At 36.6% G+C, this 17,246-nt stretch overlaps 1 long non-coding RNA gene across 3 annotated transcripts; it reads right to left on the bottom strand.

The window, feature by feature from the left end:
- Window positions 1-1,450: 1,450 nt before the first annotated feature.
- On the bottom strand, window positions 1,451-14,051 carry LOC121066056. Of its 3 annotated transcripts, XR_005817480.1 has the most exons (5): window positions 13,584-14,051; window positions 13,340-13,502; window positions 5,708-5,893; window positions 2,218-2,292; window positions 1,451-1,955 (listed from the first exon to the last, which is right to left on the bottom strand). It is a non-coding gene; the product is annotated as an uncharacterized LOC121066056 (long non-coding RNA). The 3 variants fall into 3 exon arrangements; XR_005817479.1 differs by lacking the exon at window positions 1,451-1,955 and having other exon boundaries at window positions 2,008-2,292; XR_005817478.1 differs by lacking the exons at window positions 1,451-1,955; window positions 2,218-2,292; window positions 5,708-5,893 and adding an exon at window positions 7,966-8,925.
- Between the last annotated feature and the right edge of the window lie 3,195 nt (window positions 14,052-17,246).

The raw sequence follows: 17,246 nt of genomic DNA, 5'->3' as shown, positions 1-17,246 counted from the left end.
GAATTTTATTTATTTTACATTGTCTTTTAGGGATTGTCATGAACTAAGACTTCATTAAGCTCTCTTGTATTCAGAAGTGGGCAAGTTTCCCAGGATTTAGAGGTTTACTGTGATTGTTTAGTGCAGGCTTAACTGATGCTTTATGATGGGATTAATGAAATTGAGGACAGCATTATAAAGGTATTCCCCTGCCTATCTTCAAAAGGCTGTAAGTAGCTTCAGTTATGAAACTCTAGTTGGTATTTGTACTGTAGAAAATGAATTTCTGTTAAGAATTTCATAGTTATCTCTACATTTTTTGTAGCTACTGAATCTCGGGGTAGAGGGGAGGATCCATCTTGTACAGATGCAAAGTGATCACCATCTTGTCCTGTGACACAGAGTTACAAATGCTGTGTTTCCTCTCTGACATGTTTGTTTATAGACTGCTGCTGGAAGAAGCACAATTAAAACTGAAGTCTTCAGTAAAATGTTGCAACTCTGCCAACAATGCAGCTAAACAAGTGGTGGTGTCCGTATAGAAAAGCTTAATGTTGCTTACCTGTGGGGTGTTGCACAGTCACAGACGGCATCAGAGCTTTGCCTGAGCACAGAAGGGGTCAGTGCTAGGAAACAGCCCCACAGCTGGGCTAGGAGCAATGGGCAGCTATGCCATGGTGGCTTTGGTTGCACTTAACCTGCCACAGCTGTGCATTGGCAGCACCACCCTCCCTTCCATCTGTAGCAAGGAAGCTTAGCGGGCACTGATTAGAAGTTCTCAGCAAGCTTTTTTAAAAAATGGATAAATAAAAGGGAGCCATAGGTGTGCACTTCAGCTATGTGCAGATGTGAACAGAGAAGGGGAAAAAATGCCTTCTGAGGCTTCAAAGTCACCTGCTATTGGCTTGTAAGCTTTCACCTTGAAATTGAAAAAGCTTCATGATTATTTTTTTCTTATACTCTGATTAAGCTTTCTAAAATGTTTTGTAAAACTTAGTTTTTAAATGCTGCAGGTAAGACCTGCTGAAATTTACAGGCAGCAAAAATCCTTTAAACTTAAAAACAACCCCCCCTGAAACATCCCCACCCAAGCTAAGGGCCTGTGAACATCTTTGTCAGTGCATCACACAAGCTGTTCTGATGACACCACAACATAATGAGTGGCTGTTTTTAGCAATGTGACTATGAAGGTTATTTCCATGTAATGTCACAGCCTTGATTTTTGTCAAAGGTTTGTGTACTGATTTATAAAGGGTATAGAACAAGGCCACGTCCCACCTATGTTTCAGTAGCACTACAGTTTTCTGATGGAGGACTTCTTTGTTGTAATAAAATCGATAATAATAATAATAATAATAAAACAGACATTATTTCTATATTTTTCTTCTTCGTAGAATGAAAAGTTAAGACATTATTACTAATAAGCAGAAATAGCAAATCTTTCTAAATAAATAGATGTGGTGAGCACAAATGTTGTCTGACCAGAGGCACCACAGTAGGCAATGCTGGTGAACAAAGAGCTACAAGGCTTCCAGGCTCGTGTGCTAAATGCATTTTCAGACTCAGGCAAGACAACCTGGAGGATAGATGGAAGATTATAAAACCATAAAAAAAAGAAGAAAATGTGAATGGATGGAGCATAAAAATATATTGTGGCATTTCGTGTCTCTCTTTTATTGTCTTTAATCTAGGCCAGAGTTATATGTCTCAAGGGATATAAAAGATAAGAAAAAGAACATTTGGTAACGTGAGCTTTCAGGTTATAAATAAATGCAGTTGAGGTGAGGTAAAGTACCAGAAAACATAGCCTAGAAAGACTAACTAGCTGCTAGAATCCCACCAGAAAAATTAACAATAAATGCAAAGTTTTGGGATATATTCCAGTTTTAAAGGCACATTTTCTGTACTTTTTTTTTTTTTTTTTTTTAATTACATTTCAAAATAAGGAAGGCAACACCTCCAGGAACAGCCCATGCCTGTAAAATAAATAAATAAAAAAAAATATAACGATCATTTTAAATGCACTTGGTTAACTTTTACAAAATACCCAATTAGTAATTTGAGTGTCATAAATTCCCAAATTCCTGTATCATGGAGTTGCCATGCATCAAATATCTAGAGTCTCACTTTAGAAGAAAATAATATGCATGATTTTTTTTAAATTAAACTAAGTAGGAACTGTCTTGAAAAGTATGACCAAAGGGGACTCCAATTCCAAGGGCAAGCTGGGCATCTTACTTTCTCCAGTGCATGTCAAGCCATGCATTCCTGTCAAAATCTGACCAGAAGACAACCTCCACTCCATTGTTTTTCCTGTATAAAAGAAGTGCGAAATAAAAATAAAACAAACAAGTCATTGCATAATTTCAGTACATTTGGGTTCTAGAAAGCAAAATGTTAATGTAGGCAAAACTGGACATAGGCCTGGAAATGACTAGAAAGATTGCTTTTAAAAAAAAAAATAAATAAAAGTCTATTCCCATATTCCCAGAACAAACTGTACATATTACTAGTATTACTTTGAGAATAGGTGTACAACAGGTGCCCTTTTTGTAGATTTTCACCTGCTGAGAAATACAAGGGAACTCCTCAGGGTTCTGCACCAAGCCCAGAAATGCAGGGCTTTGTTGAGAATTTGGCTTTATCGATTCATGATTAGAACTGTGTTCATTTTTTTGGCTAATGAGACAAATGTCTTATAAAAATGTGTTATGTCTGCTTTTCTATTTCCATAGTATTCTTGTTTAATTGCAGTAATGGTGCTGCTGATTTCTGATGTCATCATTAATGACAGAAGACATTTGGGAGACCCTTCTCTCCTTCACTTTGTTTTAGTATGCAGATGATAATAACAGAAAACACTGTGGTGCTTAAACAGAGTTTGTCAAGAGGAAAAGAAGAAACTGTAGTCATTCTTATGTGAGAAAAGAACAGCAGAGGAATAATAACATTAACACTTTGCAACTTTATCAAATTAAGACTTTGGATAACATGTAAAGTACAGAAAAAGAGTTAGTTCTATATTGCAGAATCCACGAACATTTTTCAAGATACCTTACTGCAGAACAAGATTGGTTGATGCCTTGGAAGATCATGTAGTTTACTTGCAATTTGTAAGTGATAGTGATTTGCACCTAAAAAAGAGCATGCATTGGTTAAGTTAGGCTACTGCACCTGAATAAAAGTAATTAAAGTTTCTTCACAATCCTGAGTGAAAGTTTCTTGCTTGTCTGGTGTATGTAAAGAAGCATATTTAATAGGCAAATTTGAAAACCTAAGACTAGATCTGGCAGCATTTGTAAAATCACTGAGTATAATGAAATGCATATACTGAGAATAAATCTGATTTCACTTACCTCACATGACCTTAATAGTGCCAATCTACATTTATGTTATGCCTTTTATCCAAAAACCAGTGTAGGTGAAACTGATGTTCATACGTTTTTTCACAGCTGTTCAAGCTGATGAAAATACACTGTACCCTCAAAAGAAGCCATACCAAATACATAATTCCTGGATTAATATGATTTGATTTTTTTTAATTTATTTTTTTTTAGTCATGGTTTTGCTCCCATGATAAGCTTAATTCTGCATTATAGGCTATCCACTTCGTTTGAAGTCCTGTCAGGACAAGGAGACAATTGGGTGTCAAAAAGACACCTTCTGTCTATTCATAATTGATGATATCTTAATTAGAGTCCAATAAAACCCATACAGTCTACTTTTCCCAAATCACAGTGGAAATCTGATTGATTAAAGTTGTAATGTGTGTTTTAACAGGAACCAAAATTTTCACTGACTTTCTGTTAAGCATTTGCATCTTACTGCACAGTTACAAGCAAGTATGATGTATAATCTACTTTGTCCTTGATCAAATATTAAAAAGGTTTTGAAAAATGCATTAGTGGTGTAGTCTTCTTTAAACCAAAAAAGTAAGTAAGTCGATAGACATTGACTAACATCAGAGAAGAACAGTTTTCACACTCTTGGTTTGAGGTGTCCCTTCAATAATACTGTTTTTTATTCATTAATTTCTGATGGTCAGTCTGCAAGATACACTCAGTTATACTGAATATTTTCATTGATGTACATTGCTGTGGCATCATTGTTCTGATACATGAGACCCAAAAGTGGGATCTAGTGGATAGTTTCAACCTTGCATTTTGATGCTAAAATTTCATTTGGAAGTAGTTATTATGCATACAACACAGACAATTTCACTGTATTCTTACCTCAGCTGAAATGTTTGCATCTCACAAAGCACAGGTGAAAGTGCTTTGTGTAAACAATTTGACTTTTTTATAGCACTGCTGTTAATTAGAAAAGTGCTGCTGGCCTGGACCTCTGATGACGTGCAGTTGTAAGAAAATCCACCAATTTGAAAAGTTGTGTGTCAATATCATCGATGCTCTGAATCTATGGTCATTAGCTTTGAAATGTCTGAGTCATAATGAAATGCATAGAAAGTCAGAGTCCAGAAATTCATTTGGTCCAATCAGAGCAGATAAAGAGCTAGAGTGGCAGAAAGCTTCTGGAGTTATTTCATAGACCATAGCTGTTCATTGTATGGGCTGTTCTAAATGGTAAGCAAGTATGATACCTTGCCAGATTGATCATTTAAACCATTTATGCATGAAATTACTATTGAAATCAAAGGTAATTTTCCCTGAATTGATTTACTAATGACTTCTGGAGTTTAGCCACTATTAGTTATGAATCAATAGATACTATTCTCAAAAGCATATCTGATGACGAAATATATTGAAGGTCTTGCTGTGTGCTACTTTTGTCACAAAGAACGTCATGAAAATTAAGTAGCTAGAAGAGTATTTGAAAAAACGAAGTCAGAGCCCGTCAGTCTTCAGTAGTAACTTGAGTAATGCTTATACTAAACTCACTACAGAAGCTGTTCCATTTATTTTGGTATACGCAGTTCCATACAGATTTATCACATACCCATGCAATGAAGTGTATTTCAGAGACAAATTCAGGTAGGCTCTAACTGTATTACATGCCCACAGAGTGTCAGGGCCCTGAGTAAATTCTGCCATCACCCTGGGGACTCAGCAGTGCAGCTCAAGGCCAGCTTTGACAGAGCAGCTGTCTGGCCTTGAGGCTGGCTGAGAAGCTGGGCAGGGGCTGCCCCCTCTCCTTCAGGAGCTGCCAGCGTGCTGCGCTGCTCAGCTGTGGTCCCTGCCTGCACTGCGCTGCGTCCTGTCTGTGCTTGGCCCTGGACCTCTCTGGGCCGGACCGGGACCATCAACTGCAGCCCCCTGGCTTGGCTTCGGCCCTATGCCATGGCGGTTGATCCAGTCCTGGTTGGCCAGCCCTGGTTACTGCTCTGCTCTTCCTGGGTACTCTGGGGCTGTGTCCCTGTCAGGGAGGCCGCTGCCTGGCCTGCTCTGATCTCACCCCCAGGTCGCCGCTTGCCTTCCCTTAGGCAGAATGGGGCTCCCAATGCCAAATCCGGTATTATACTCTAGTAATTTAAGTTCCTGAACAGCAAGCAGTCATACAGTTGCATATTGTATGCATACCCATACCATTTTTCCCTCTTCTTTGCCACTTCCCGGATAACTGAAACCTAAAATGTAGGGCATGTGGGATTAAACCTCTACTGTACATATGACATGTATGAATACATACAGATCTATGTTATCTATGTGCATATATACAGATCATGAGATAAATGCTTAAGTAACAAAGGCTTCAGCATATATGTGGTGACCTTGCAGGTGGAGACACGTAGAGTACAGGGGAGTACGTTTCCAGTGTCCACTGCAGAGACAGGAATGTAATCCAGATCGCCCAGTCCATGGCTGTGTTGATTAAATGCTGCAGCCTCCATTCCTGCCCAGGATCTGCTTATTGCTCAGATATATAGGCAGAATAATATCTTTCCAGGATTGAAATTCTGAAGAAAAGGAGATGAGCAAAGAGAAGGAATGAATTTCAGATAACATGACTTCAGTGCAAAAGTACAGCCAGCTGGAAGTAAGAAAAACCATGCTGGAGACAGGTATGAGACAGTGATTGATAGCCTTGTTTGAGAGATGGATGAGATCAGTCTGACAGTTTCCAGCACAAATTGTATTTCCTGCTGTTCAGGCAACTTAATTTCATTTATGTTCATTTGTGCCAGCTGGGTATATCTTATTCTTCTCTTCCCTCTTTTCCTGTCCCCCTTCCATGTGCTGTAGCTTCACATTTTTTCTTGTAAATAGCATCCCAACCTTTAGTAAAAATATAATTAAAAGACAGTTATTCACTTAATCCATCTGTCTGATGTTTCTTTAGTCTTTCCTTTTGTGTGCTCAGTGAAAAAAGAGAGCTTTATGTGCTCTTTATTATGATTCTACCTGGAGATACGCAATTCAGACCAGAGGCTGGTGTCAGTTTATTGACACTGACCTGTGAAATATTTGTCTGCAGTCCCGTTATCTGTCTGTTGTTCTCTGGCTTTCAAACTCTGTGTTCCCTGTGACTCTGAAGTTATATAGTCAGCTAGCAGTGGGACTGCTGCCCCCTGCGTGCTGTATAGTGGTGCATCAAATACACCATCATTAAGATAAATTATGTCCTTTTGTGAACATTTGAATCTGTATTTTTCAGTATATATATATTAAAAAAAAAAAAGTGCTTGAATTAGAATGTCTTAGGGTCTTAGAATTTAGAATGTCATTTAAATGCTGGAAATAAATTGATTACTTAGCACACTTCAGACTAAAGGAAGTAAGAGGATTCATGCTACTTTTTTGTGTAATTTATGATACTTTGCAATGTTGAAACAGAAAGAAAATGACAGAAAATAAATAAGAAAAATATTGGAGATAGGCAACAATTTTTTTTTCTTTTGAGAATTCAGGTTTGAATTGCAAACTTGCTGACAACTCTTTGAAATTTTAGCAAACCTGCTGTCTTTCTAAATGCCATTGGTCCTAAATCTGAGCTGGTCCTCAGGTGACACTCAGACAAAGTGCAGAATATAAGTGCTGAAAGCATTTTACAGTGACAATTGTAAAATAAATAAATAAATTAAATTGAATGAATTAATGCTCTCACATTTTTTAAATGGGCACATTTTTAGATGCTGCATCTTACACTGAATATATGGACCTGTGTGTGTATTTATGTAATATATATGCTTATGTGAGCACTGTAATGATTGCTAATCAGAGTGCTAAATATATGCCTTAAAATATCTTCCGAATATTGGAATTAGCCCTGGTGTAAGACAAGTTCAGTATTCTATTCACTGTAATTTTGAAAGAGCAGACAAAATGTCCCTTAAGGATGGCCTAGATGGTTTTAACTTCTCTTAGGTCAGGGAAATAGATGAAGGACTAGAAGGTGCCTTACAGGTTACATTTCTATGATATACTAAGTGTGTGAAATATGAACAACTGATTTTGAAAGTAAAAAAAAAAAAAAGTAGAACTCCAGAGGCATATCTTCACTCCTTTGTGTGGGGACTCCTAAGACAGCATTGGTGGCCACAGAAATGGGCAGGAAAGCTCTCTTCACTCACACTTCCCATGTCCCTGGATATTTTGACAAAGGAGAAAAGGGAAGCAGGGAATGAGATGAGTAATGCTACCATTCCTTTTCCTTCTCTTTACTCCGTGGGCCAGCAGCATGGCTTACTTAGTCATGGTTACCTCAGATCATGGAAGAAGTAGGAAAGACATGGGATCCAGTGAACAAGAGCTCTGATGCACAGTATCGATTATACTGGACAGGGGCTTGCCCCTACAACTGATTGTATTCTGGTTGTAACTGCCTTTGCCTACAGTTAAAGCAGAAGCAAAGCAAGCTACTGCAGAAGGTTTGATACAAATGTAAAACTAGAGTGACTCCAAAGGTTAAAAATTCTCATCATAGAACATTACAGGGTTATTGGAAAAATACATTAGGGAGGTAATACAAAAAATCCCGCTCCTTTCTCAGAGAACAATAAATAACACATGATTCAATAGGCGACCCCTTTATTATATTATGAATCTGTGAGACATATTAGTTTTCCAGCACACATTAAACTCAGTGTGGGATGTTCACATTATGAAATACTCTGAAAAACTTCTCAGTTGCAAAGTTACAGTGCCATCTTTGATGGTTGTCTCCAGATATTTTAAAATATGCTGTTTCCCACTTCAATCCTCACTTTCCCTGGCTTCCTTTAAAATAACTATTACTTAAATAATATATTACTTTCTGCTTTTTAGATGAGTAAAAGTAGGTTCTTTGTCCTGTCCTTGCTAGCTATTATCTTTGAAATATAAGAAGACTGAGATTTTTTGCCAGACTGGAAATACTCATTAAAGACTTTGGCAAACGTATGTTTAAATATCACTAGAATAAAACTAATGGATATGCACTTTGTATTTAAAGACTTCTGATTTATCCCCTAAGGTACAAAATATTAATAGTAATATTACATAAACATTGCTTATCTACTTGACAGTTGAAACCAGTTGGTTGAAAGGGCCAAGAACAGACATTTGTCAGACTCCTTAGGGATTCCTGCTTCTGTGAGGTGACTCAATTCATTGTTCCAAATTATGTTATATGAGAGGTGAAGTTTGGGATCTTGTCGTTCAGACTTAACTCTGAAAATTAAAATACTCCTCAAATGTGGAAACGTTTATGGTTGTTTTATTTATTTATTTGTTTATTTATAGAAAGTTTATGTGACTTTCTGGATTTAAGATGACAGCTGTGCACATACTTAGTAGAAATTCCTGGATTTGTCTTCTATCCTCACTTCTGAGTATGAAAATATCCCTAACTGAAAACAAAGTATTTACTGATAAAGGTTATGTTTGAATTCAGACATGCCTACGTCTAAGAAAGGTATTTGTAGTTACGGTGCCTTGATTTGCTCTCCAGGTTAGTCTTGGCAAATTATTGATTACTTCATAGCAAAACCAGCAAAATTAGAACAGAAACCTAAAAAGAAGGCAAAAAAATAATAATCAGGTGAGCTTACAAAAAAGATCCCAGCATTACGTGTAAAGATTGGAAAACATTCTGATGAATATACATCAGAAAGTAGAAGGAAAACAGGATAAAATGCAACATGGCTATACTGAAACCTAGATTACTGATTTCACTATGAACAAGTTTTCAAAGGGAAATAAAACAAGTCTAATGTATTTCAATAAAGTACCTGTTATAGTGTCATATGCAAATTATTTAATAAATCACATATGCTGGATAATTATTTGGCAAAAAAAAAGAAAAAAGCAATGTATAGAAGGTCATTATTGATTATTTAAGAAGCATTCTAAAGGATAGTTTCCCTTACTGCAAAATGTAGTACTGCAGTAATTGAAGGTATTGATGCTTGCAAGTAGAATGTACTGATACAAAGAAGAATCAGAAACTTGCAAGACAAGTCATTTTACACAAGTAGAACCAGAATACTAGAAATTATGTGCAATGCAACTGTCCTACAGAACTTTACTGCATTTTTCTTTTTTCTGTTCTAGTTCTTGGTTATTAAAAAAAAAAAAATCCTGACGTAATAAATACATGGATATATATTTTTTATTACTATTTGTTTCTTTTGTTTCTTTGTGTTTTCTTTTGTTTAATTGTACCTCTGGTAAACTGAAGAAAATAAAAGAAAACCTCAGGCCAATGGCAACCTTCTGTTTTGAACCAGATTGTATTTCCATTAGATGGATTGTTGCAGAATTGTATTGGGCCCAATGTTTGGTGCCCTTGTTCACGATTTGCAGTTTTAAGCATCAACTACTAGAGAAAAAACAGAGCAATGAAATATGGTGATGGGTGAATTTTTATTCTGCTATTATTCTTAAGACAGAGCTGATATTGAAAATCATTACCAGCAACACTGATTACATATCAGCTGAATGAGGAAACAGGGAAGGATTTCTGATGGCCCAATCTACTTTGCAAAGCTTAAAATTTGGGATAGTGACTAGGACAGATTGTGGATTGCTTCATCTAACAAATTTCAACTGAGAATTTGGATGGCGTGATTTGCTGTGTGATCCTCATACACACAGCTAACTCATGTCCTTCAAAAGTGACTAGTTCCTTTGAACTCACAAGGTATTTATAAAAATATAGAGATGTTCACTTGCATAAATTGTTTGCAGGTCCAGGATCTAAAGTAATAGCATTAAGAAGCTATAGAATGATTTTATGATTAAAGAATCACAATGAATATGTTGACAGAAAGACACACTGCTAACATTTTCATTAAACTTTTCTTCTGACGTGGTATTGTAGGGTAACAGATATGGCATACATATGAGTGGACTGGTCAAAAGGCTCCTTTTCCATCCCAAGGAACTCTGAAGTACAGCATCAGAAAGATCTACTTGTTGATGCCTCTAGATGATAGATAACTTTGGAAACATTCCATGTTCGGAATAAAACGAAAACATCTTTCTGGCAAAATGGCATTTGTGTAATGACCATTGTATTATAAGCAGTTTTAATTTTGTTTTCTAAAGTAATGGAATATTCATTATTTCATATTCTATTCATATATTGTTTTCTATCGTAATGAATTCATGAGCATCACTGGCCAAGAACAATTTTCATACAAGATGTTGTCTACTAAGACAAATGTGTAAAAGCAGAACTAAAGGAATTCTTTTTCCTTGATGTAAAGAGAAAATTTGCTAGAGTGACAGAACAAAAGGCTGTAGGATTTGTTCCATGTTCTGCTGTCTGCCACATTATGAGAAACTAGAGATTCCATGAAATATTGACTGTCAGAAAGTAAAATTTAATTGGGTATTAAAAACTCAAGCAAATGTTATTATGCCTGCCATGTTGAATGGTCTCAAAGAACCGTGACTACTATTTATACAGCCAAAGGAAAATTGAGTATAAGAACTGTAAAAATGGTTATCTCATCTGACAACTTGTTCTGGATGAAATTAAAGGACATTACAATTTTGTTAAGTTTTTTTGAAGTGGAAATACGGTACAAGACAGGGAAGATGCTGGCTACTTTGAAGAAAAAAGAAAGAAAAGAAAATCTAAGATGGCAGTAAGGCTATAAACCTGCAAGATGGGGAAGGCAGCTGAACTAAACTGTGACAGAGATTGACTGGAAAAACAAAGGTTTAAGATTGTCAGAAAGATTCATGTGTGTGGTCCAAAAAGAAGCTGGAGACATCACTAGTACTGCACTGTGAACGCTCTGTGCCTCGTCACCACAGCTTCATATAATTAAGAGGAAATTGGAGGTTGATGGGTAGAGATGTTGACAGATTTTCCCCTCCATCCATTTTTTTCATAATCCTTCTGGGAAAAGTTACACAGGATGACTTTTACTTAAACTAAACTCATCTCTGCTAACTTACAATGCTCCAAATCCATGTAAATCATGTTCACACGTACAGATCTTTGCACAGCAGAAAACATAACATCATTTATCTCCCACCAGCAAATATCATGTAAAGTGATTGTGGACATTTAGCAAGAGCAAGTCTAGGGCTAAATGATCAGAAGGTCATATTATTCACTAAAAATTATGTTAGCACCAACTTCTATACAAATTAACCAAGGACTTGAGATACCTTAGGGCATTAGAGTGCATTTCTAGCATTGTATTTGAGGGTCAGTAAGTAGGAAAGGAAGAATAATGTTTTATATTCTTTAGTTTGCACACATTTGCTTTTTACAGCCTATGGAAAGTTTAGAAGCAATGGTATAGAACAGCAAATACATAAAGAATACCACATGTCAAATGTGTTTGGTTAGCAAATGAACTGTTGTTCTGGTCTGTTTATACCTGTCTGCATCATATGAAAAGGTTGGACATGGTACTTAGGGACATGGTTTAATGAGTAATATTGGTTGCTGGGGGACGGCTGGACCAGATGACCTTGGAGGTCTTTTCCAACCTTCATGATTCTATGATATTTAGCATATATAGTAATACTTGCTCAGTCCCAGAAACTTACAGCAGCTTGCTGTGAATGAAGAAATAGCTTTAGGGAAAGAATTTCCACTTTTTAACAATAAACTAAATCCATCCATGTTATATATGAGGATTGGAAGCTACATTTATGCACGCACATTAAATGTGCCTGGGACCAGTCCTTAGCATTGAGGGCAATTGGCATGACACAGTGTGCACGCATGCCATTAGCTGTCTCAGCACGGAAAGCAGATGGCTGGATGCAAACTGCCTGGTAAGGGCGGTCACTGAGCCATGCTGACTCCCACGCAGTGTGGTCTGGGAGAGCTGCAGCATTCCCAGGCACGGTTGTCACAGCTTCCTAATGGACACAGCCAAGCTCCAACACTGGGATCTATTTCATTCACTGATGCAGGCAGTTGCAAAGTTCTTCTCTCCACCACCCTTTTCCAATTGCTATTAAGAGCAACAAAGGGAAAACTTCTTACTGTGTATTTAATGCAGCGACTTGCACAGGGATGTTACTGATGATGGCATTCCATTTAATGGAAATCCATCTCACACCAAGTAAAATTCCAGAAGAATCTGACATTTTTTTGTCAAGTGAACTGCATGATTTTAAGGCCTTCTAAAATTTACAGCACTAATCCTAAAGTTACCAAGCGCTTCTGTAGGACCTGATCTTTTCAAAGCACTTAGGCAGGGACATAAACCACAGGGAAAAAAAAATAAAAAAATCTTATTCTAATTTAAACAAGTGCCTTTTTGGATGAGGGCCCAGGAGTCATAAACATAGAAGGACAGAAAAAGGCTTGCAGTGGGATTCTTAATTTAAACTTTATTTGCAAGAAGAAATCACAATTTTAGCAAGCCTTTAACTTGTGTTTTCACACTAAGTTATAAATTATGCAGTATAGTAAAGGCTTGCTTCTGTTAGAAAGTAACTGAATAAACAACTTAGATAATTTTTTAAAGTTCTGAGCATTCACGTAGCATAAATTGTCTAATTATAATAACTTTTTTACCCCCTTTGAAGACCTTTGTAAAATATTCTTGCAAGATTTGAAAGAGAAAAAGCATAAGGTTTGAATTTTTCAGCAGAGAAGGCTCTTATTAATTTTCTCACTGTACAATAATTGTAAAAATACAATTCTGTTTCATCTTCAATATAAGGTAGAGAAGTGGAAAGTGAATTTTCTGCCTTAGCAAGGAGATTACTAATAATGAAATTACTGTCTCCTTGCAAGTATCAATTTGCTGTTTATTAATGTGCTAACACATTGTTTCAGACTCCTATGATGTGGCATACCGGAAGGGAGCAAATATGATTGTCATTTGAATTTTTGCTGTAACTCTTATTATATTACATGAAATGCAGGTGAAAAGTTTCATGTAGGCAGGTAACATGATACTAACAACATCTTCCTGAATATATTTGCTTTGAAAAATTCATACCTGATACCTGAAAGAAAGATCTCTGTTTCAGTCTCTGAAGAATCCCTTCTTCTCCCGCCTTCCTCCAAACTCTTCCCAAAAGCTACTGGACTTCTTCTAGATGTAGAAAGGCTGGTGAGGGGTGAAGATGCCATGTAATGGCACCATACTCCTTTTCTCTAAGCTATTTTTAAGGGAAGCAAAGAGTCAGTGGTGAGACTTCTGACGTAAAATTATGTGATGGTTCAAGGTCTCCAGTACACACCTGGGAGAAGTGTATAAACTGTAGGTTCTCCCTTCGGGTCTCTCAGTTGCTCATTCCAAATTTTGCCTCTGTGGTCAAGGGGAGGTCTGTGAGATGTGGCACAAGTGGGTCAGTGTCACCAACTCAGCTCCTTTACATTCTCCTCACACTGTCAGGTCACGGCTGAAGAAGGTAAGAATAGAGTCTCACAGATATTCATTGGCACCTATTCCCTAAGGCAGAAGCATCAGTTAGGACATTCATATTCTCCAGAGCCCCAGATGAGACCATGAGGCTAGGAAAGACATGATCTGAATGGAGAAAAGAAGCTCTTGCTTTCTGCAACAATAAAAAGACATGCGGAGTAATGGGCACAAGAGGAGAAACACCCTGTAGAAAATACATGTAGAAACTTTCTGAGTGGAAAGATGTTCCTTTATATCAGGTCATCATAAATAAAGAAAGATACCACTTTTACTATTGTTCTTTTCAAATTAAACTTTACAAATACATTTAAAATTGTTTTCTTTACAATTATTTTAGCATTCATATATTATTCTCATTTTCTCTTGTTATTTAGCCACATCAAATTCTTTTTGGTTCATGTCTCTTTCATTACTTTTCTGAACTCAAATCATCAGATAGCCAAAAACTATATCAAAGACCAGGCATTTTGCTAGGCTTTAGTTAGGCTTCAGTGCTATGAGCTACGATTTTTTTCTTTTTTTTTTTTTTCACTGCTTTTGCTGAAGGATCCCTGAAATATCTCTCAGAAATAATTTTCTATTTATAATGGAAAGTAAGTCTCTGCATGTCCTCCACAGCGCATTTCATACTTTCCCAAATAATTCTTTTAGTAGGAGAAATTTAACTGTTTGTTGGAATGACATTTTGATTTCTTATAGATAACAAATGTGCAAGAAGAGCTGAAATATGGTTCTAGAATTCATTCCATCTAAATGTATATGGACATATATGGATGTAAAAGGAAAAAAAAATTGTTTCTAACCACACTCTTTTGACATGAAAATAGTGCAAGTTGTAATCATTATGCTCAGTAGTATCCACATTAATTTCTTTATAAAAGAATAGGTATACAGATATGATACTCCTTAAAAAATTGAGAACTGAAAAATTCTTTCAGTCTTATGACATACTAAGCAGTTATTCTGGTTTACAACAAAAACTGCTACAACTGGAGAACACAGAATATGTAGGAGTCAGGTCTGTCCACTTGCGGAAAGCCTCCTACTACATATATGTTAAGATTTTTGCCACTGTCCATTCTATGTCATCCACTTTAGTTCCCTTACAAGTTTGACATGCCAGGATATCTATTATCTACAGCCTGACAACAAGGGCAGCTTGACCATCTTCATCCCAATGCACATTGTATGCTGCATTGCCAATCAGCTTGGCTTCAGACTTTGGATGGAATAGGCTACAAAGTCCCATTGAGGCTTGGAGATCTTTTTTACAAAAATACATATTCTATTTTAGTATCTTTTTTTTTTTTTTTTTTTTTCTGAAGCTCTATTGAAGAAAAAAACAAAACAAACAGCAGTTCTGATCCCTTGAGATGTCACCATTTTGATCTACAATTATATTTTCATCCAGATTTAAATTGTTTCTTTTCTATTATTAGCATACAAACATCTTTTTATTTTGTTTTTATAAATACATTTAGAGTCACAGAGATGCACTGCCTGCAGTTGCTGAAGTTGCTGCGTATGTGTTTCTGAATCAGAGAGCTGCTAGTCCCAAAATGTTCCAACATCTCCTACAAGCTGTCCAGTTCTTTTACGGCACATATATTAAATATTTGGAATTATTTCACTAAGCTAGTGTGAAAAAGAACTTGGCATCTTATGTAAATAATGTCGCTGTTGTATGAGAAAATGGGACATGGTCAGAAGGGGAAGTAGAGAAGGGCTGCACAATTAAATCTAGCACCCCAAAACCTGAAATCATTTGGGTAGATAGAACAGAAGCAAAGTGAATGTAAAACAGATAGATGAACAGGTGCACAATTTGGTCTAGGTTTAAAAATGCTAATTATGTTAAAGTAATCCTGGTTCAGTAAACCAGCTAGCTCCTGGCCTTCACAATACTCACGTAATAAAAACAGATTACAGAAAGTATAGCCTTATTAGCAAATGTAGACAGATGAGCTCTCTATTTACCATCACTTCTTCCACTGATTCCTCAAACAGCCTGAGGAAACTACACATTTACCAAGACCTCCTCAGTTAGCTTTAGCAAGCAGAGCACTACCCATCAGTATCGGAATCACAGTCCCCTCTTTCATATCATATTTTGAGCACATCCAGTAATCTGACCTGTCGCAGGCACCAGCCAAGTGGAAATGACAGTGAATGACAGTAACAGACTGAATAAGATGGCTGCCAGGAGTGCAGAGAGACCCAGGGACCTCAATCAACTGAACCACAAATCCATTAAATGATTTAATTTTGTGTATCCAACTGTGGGACAATGTTTACAGCAGGAGAGAGAAATATAGGCACAAAAAATAAAAGCATGTGTGTGAATAAAGAGTTTGAGAAATAAAAGTAGCTCCAGGAGAAGTTAAACTGAGAAGCTTGGTTATTCCCTTTTTTGGAAGATGCTACAAACATTACATGCACACAGAATAAACCACTATGTAATATCACTTTGCATATCAGAAAACGTTGTACAAATTAAATTGGTTTTGAATGACAGTACAGAAAGGTAAAAAGTCACCATGTTCCATGAAAATAGGCTAGTCAACTTGATTTTTGTTTGTAGTCATTTTCCTATCACTTCCACTTTCTGGCTGACACTGCAGTGGCTGAAATGCATGAAGAATCTATTTTAATTGGAGTTAAAAAGTACAGTTTCAATCATGCATACTTATCTGTTCCAGGCTCAGCCTTGCATCTCAAATAAAACCTCAAAAGCAAAACTGGTGTAAAAAATTACGGCACAATGTCATATGCTTTCAGGTATTTTAAAACTTGATTCTGCTTTTCATCCTCTCTATTAAAGGCTAGTTTGTCTCATTCTATACTAACTCTTTTATATGCAGTTAATTCTAGGTTAAAAAAAAGGTCATCCAAGGATATGCCTATTCTGTGCTTTCTGAGAATGTCATAAAGAAGCAAGGTAAAGACCTGTTGTCTGCCCCCTTCCCCTCTGCCCTCCCCCTCCCGCTGTGCTGGTGATAATTGTGATGAATATGTGATGAACGTGGTCATTAACTAATACCAAAGTAAAGTGTTTATAGCCATTGTTCATTCAATACCACATAAGCACTTCTAGCTCAAAAAGTATTTATAAAACATACACAAGAATTAGAAAAGGTACTTAATTTATTCTTCAAATGATGTATCATATCTGCTTAGGAAGAATATTCTTTTTCTTTAACTGATAACAAGCAGATGTGCCTAACAGAAAACAAAGTCAGCAAGGTGCTCTTATAATTCTCTGAGTTATAAGAAAACCCTGATCAAATACAGCTGTATAGTGTAGTTGCAATACAGCTCATAGGACTGTATAGATGACACCACACCACAGCGTATTTTAAGGCTAGAGACACTCATTAGATCAAGGTTGAACAAAGTCTCTGTAAAGCTACAAAACTGCGTGATCACACTACATAACATGTGCTGGTGCTAATAAGCAGTGCCTTCCTCCCAGTGTAAA

Source organism: Cygnus olor, chromosome 2 (genome assembly GCF_009769625.2).
Source record: "Cygnus olor isolate bCygOlo1 chromosome 2, bCygOlo1.pri.v2, whole genome shotgun sequence".
Taxonomy (NCBI): Eukaryota; Metazoa; Chordata; class Aves; order Anseriformes; family Anatidae; genus Cygnus; species Cygnus olor.
This window is presented reverse-complemented; position numbering and strand designations above follow the sequence as displayed.